Source organism: Nannospalax galili, unplaced genomic scaffold (assembly GCF_000622305.1).
Source record: "Nannospalax galili isolate Female #2095 unplaced genomic scaffold, S.galili_v1.0 scaffold271, whole genome shotgun sequence".
Classification (NCBI taxonomy): Eukaryota; Metazoa; Chordata; class Mammalia; order Rodentia; family Spalacidae; genus Nannospalax; species Nannospalax galili.
In genome coordinates, this window is record NW_008331789.1 from 7,709,220 (window position 1) to 7,714,515 (window position 5,296).

The window sequence follows — 5,296 nt, forward strand, 5'->3', positions numbered from 1 at the left end:
AGATGATAGATGATAGATAGATAGATAGATAGATAGATAGATAGATAGATAGATAGAATGATAGATAGATAGATAGATGATAGACAAAAGATAGATAGATACATAGATAGATGATAGATAGATAGATAGATATGGTAGCTAGGTATGGTAGATAGATGATAGATAGATAGAGATAGATAGATAGATGATAGATATGGTAGATAGATGATAGATGATAGATAAGTGATAGATACATGATAGCTGATAAACAGATAGATAGATGATAGATAGATAGATGATAAATAGATAGATGATAGATAGATATAGATGATAGATAGATAGATATGGTAGATAGATGATAGATAGATAGATGATAGATAGATAGATAATAGATGGATAGATGATAGATAGATAAGTGATAGATAGATGATAGATATGATAGATGCCAGATAGATAGATGATTGATAGATAGATGATAGATTGATAGATGATAGATAATTGATAGAAAAGTTGATAAATGATCGATCGATAGATAGATAGATAGACAGACAGACAGATAGGTAGATAGATAGATAGATAGATAGATAGATAGATAGATGATATAGAAAGTTGTCCTTAATCCATTAATCTTTGAAAATCCAATCAAAGGTAAATTCACCTGAAGACAAAATTATGTTGAGACGAGTGAATTAAAATAGGTGGACTGTGTCCCTTTTGTGAACAGTCACGGTACCGGTGGCCACCTGGGATAAACCTGGCTTCCTAGAATACCAGCCCTGCCTCCATCCCCATTCAATATGCTGAGTCATGCACTACATGGAAGAGCAGAGTCAAGGTGTGTTCATAGCCAGTCTTCTAATTGACATTTCATATTATTTTGTATGTATCAGAGTTTAGTAAATAGAATAAACTTCACACCCCATAAACACTGACCATAAAACTACTCACAAGCCCATTATTGCTGGGTGACCTCAAGTTACCTCTGGTTCAAATTATTCCCTGTGAAGGAAAAAAAAAGTTGTGGAGGAGATAATCCTTCAGGAATAAAGTGAGGAATGGCTCTTGGTTAAAGGATTTAAAGTGTCTGAACAGGAAAAAAATGGGCACTATGTCTCTGAGGGAACAACTACGTCTACAACAGCTTTTAAGGATGAAGGTGGAACTAGAAAAAAATACAGACTCAGATACATACACATAGCTCATAATATGTGCACATATAGTGAACGGAAGAAAAGAAATCTAAATGCCCATCTATGCAGACTATCAATATTGGATACTTGCAACCTGCCATGAGATTTTAAGTGACTGTGCTGCTTATTTAGTTCGAGGGAAATACTGAGAATTGTATTTGGGCAATTCAAGAAGTAAGAAAATAAAATTTTCCATGAATTGAAATCAGAGGTAGGAAAGGGAGAAAAAAGGGAGAAGTGGAAGAAGTCTAGAAGGAAAAGGAGGGAGAGGCAGGAAGAGAGAAGATTCCAGCCACTTCCACTTGTTTTCTGAGAAGATCAAGACTGACAAGAAGCTTCTAAGAAGAAATTTTATACTTGAACTTACTAGAACTTTAATTCACAATGACGAAAAAAATTTCAAAAAATATTTTAAGCTTGACTCCCTTTGTCGTCGTCTCAAACTTCATTCCCTAACTTGCAGTTATTTAATTTGTTTTCAGTTTTAGACTTTAATTTCTTCATGAAATTGTGGGATATATTTGAAACTAAATCTGGGAATGTCTTCATATCTTTGGCATTTTGAGGGTCTGAATAACATTCAATCTCATTGCAGAATCACTAATAAGATACAATGTACAATGTGACTAAATGTAAGCGGCGATGGAAAAATTGAATACAAATTGACTTTTTAATTTCAGCCTCTGATCATGATGACATAAAACAATTCAGAATTACCCTCCTGCAGTATGTAACTAAAAAAATGAGTGGAATGTGTGAAATAAATCCTTTAACTCGTTGAACAATATGCAGCAAAAAACTGACCTCTGAAAATAAGGTAAAGGGATATATCCCAGGGCTGCTTCTTTTCCTTCCCTTTTGCTTTCCTTTTATTCACTTAACTTATTTATCTATCAATCATCTTTCTAAGTATTTATTTAGCATTTAATTCTACATTGTTTGTGTGTGTGTGTGTGTGTGTGTGTGTGTGTGTGTGTGTATGAAGGTGCATACACTCAAGTGCCATGGCTCACCAGTAGAGACCAGAAGACAAATGTAAGGAGTTGGTTCTCTCAACATGTGTGTCCGGAGATTGAGGGCTGGTCAAGGAGCCACCTCTTTATACCCTATTTAGGATTTTGAGACAGGACCTGCCTCTGTAGCGCAAGCTGTCCTGAACTGACTATATAGCCTTAACTCATGGCAGTTTTGTCTTGACAGCCTGAGCACTGACACAACACATTCAGCTTCTGTTTCCGTTTTTGTTGTTCCTTAGACGGGGTCTCCTTGTTACCTCAGTTAGCCTGGAACTCACTATGTAGACCAGGCTGGCCTCAGTCTCACAGAGATCCACCTGCCTCTGCCCCTACAAGTGCTTGGAATAAAGGTGTTTCACCACACTCAGTCTACTCCCTTAAAAGGAAAAAATAAAATTAATCAATACTTTGAGTAATTTATTCTATGTACTTATACCAGTTGCAAGTTTCTGTGTTAACCACGATCCACTTTACAAAGGAACCTCTCTGATGAGGTTTTAGAGCTGCACTAATCTATAGATAGATACAAATTTAGAGGGAAGTTTGATAATGTGTTCAAATAATAAAATTAACAGTAGTAGGTTTATTGCTGGATCTTCTTAGCATTCCATCCCAACCTGGGTTCTTGGCCAGGTTTGCAGTACCAGGTATATGTTTCCTCCTGAGGAGCAGGCCTTAAATTCATAAAGAAATTAGCTGATTACCCCTACAATATCTGTGCTGCTATTACACCCAAAGTAGACAGTTACCCTCATAATATCAATGCTGATATTACCCCCATAGGCATGGCATGCCTTGATACATACTGTAGTTCACAGAGTTGACTGCTGGGTAAGACTGTTGATGACATTTTCCCCCAGTGGACGGCATGTCTGCCAGTACTAACTTGATGTCCCCATGTCCTATGACCAATGTATATGATGTCTTCATCAATAATCCAACCATCAAGCTCTAGTGGATAATGAAGAGCAAAGGCAATAGTCTATAATGTTTGGGGGGGGTGTCTCTGGGACATGTAGGACAAATAGAAACAATGACACAAAGGGAGGTGTCCCACAACTGACGGTCTCTGACTTCTGGGATAAGAATGATACCCTGTGGGGCTGGAGACACGGCTCAGCGGTTAAAAACACTGGTTGTTCTTACAGAAGACCCGGGTTCAAATCCCAGCACCTACATGGCAGCGAACTGTCCTTAACTCCAGTTAGGGGGGATCAGACAGCCTCTTCTGTCCTCCACGGGCATCGCATGACATGGGTGCGCTTACTTACATGGAGACAGTACATGCATAGACATAACATAAAAAATAATAAAATAATAAACAAAGAATGATACCCTGTGCAGGGTTATTCCATTTAAACACTTTTATATGGAGAGTATGTGTGTGTGTGTGTATAAAGCTTATAAAACTGTAAGCTTCCATATAGCATTTTCAAATATCTGTAGTGTTATACAGTGCTCCTGAAACTCACTCCTCTGCCCTACCTTCCACTTTCTCCACTTAAATCTCCCTCCCATTATTCCCTTATTTTCTTTCAGATCACCTCTATCCTCACTCTGTTCTCAAGACCATCTTCCCCCCTCCCAGGAAATAGTACCTTTCTAGTTTCTGGATTCTACAAGCCCTTCAAATTAAACACACAAATCTAAAGAATTGATGCTAAGATTTACACACGAGTGAGAACATGTGATGTTTTTCTTCTTAGGGTCTGGGTTACCTCACTCAGTATAATTTTGTCTATCTTATTTATTTGAAATTTTCATAATTTCACTTTTCTTTGCAGCTAAATAAAATTCTATTATATAGATGCCATATATTTATTACCCATTCATTGATTGGTGGACATCCATGCTGTTCCCATGTCCAAGGTGTTCTGAACAGAGCACCTATGAAGACAGATGAGCATGTATCTAAGTAGTAGGAAATAAATCATTGGGTATATACCCATGAGTGGTATATTTAGGTCATATGGTAGATCTATTTCTAGTTTTCTGAGGACCTGCCACACTGATTTCCACAGTGGTTGCACCAATTTGCACTCCAATCAAAAGCTTATGACATTTTCTCAGTTCCCAAATCCTTACCAGGATTTGTCTTTTGTTTTCTTAATCTTAGCCGCTGTGACACTGGGACGTGGGGTCTGGGAGGTAATCGCAACATAGTTTTAATTTGTATTTCCCTGACAGCTAAGTAGAGTGAACGCTTGTAAAAAATTTTGTTAGCCATTTGTATTTCTTCTTTTGAGACATAACAGTTCAGTTCCACAGTCCACTGTTAATTGAGTCAGGTTTTCCTGGGTGTTTTTCTAGGCCTTCTATATCCCAACACTAACCCTCTATCAGAGGTATGGTGGGCACACTTTTTTTTTTTTTTTTTTTGCCTTTCTCCATTCAATTTAACCGTTTCTTTAGCAATTCAAAAGCTTTATAGTTTTATGACGACCTACTTGTTGATTGTTGGTTGTACTTCCTGGGTAACCAGAGTCCTATTTTGAAAGCCCTTGCCAGAGCCTGCACACTAAACAGTACTGCTCTCTTGCATTCTTCAAGTTTCAGAGTTTCAGGTCTAGCAGTGAGTTTTTATATATGCAGATAACCAATTTTCCCAACATCATTTGTTAGCTATGCTCTCTTTTCTCCAATGAGTGTTTTTTATGTCTTTGTCACAAATTATGTGTCTGCAGGTGTGTGGACTTACATCTGAAACCTGGATTCTTTTCCATAGATGAATAATTATAGTTTTGGGTCAGTGCCAGGCTGTTTCTATTACTATGGCTGTGTAATATAACTTGAAATTTGGGATGATGATATCTCAGGGAGTATTTTATTATTCAGGATCAATTAGATTATATATCTGGGGTCTGTAGTCTTCCATTTGAATTTTAAGATTGATTTTCAATTTGTTTGAAGAATTGGTTAGCATTTTGGTGGGAACTGCATTGAATCTCTAGATTGCTTTGGATAGGATGGATATTTTCATGATATTAATCCCACTAATCCATTAACATGGATGATCTTTCTATTTTCAGGTGTTTTCCTCAATTTCTTTCTTCAGTGTCTCACAGTTTTCACTTGACAAGTCTTTCTCTTCCTTGGATGGATTTATTCCAA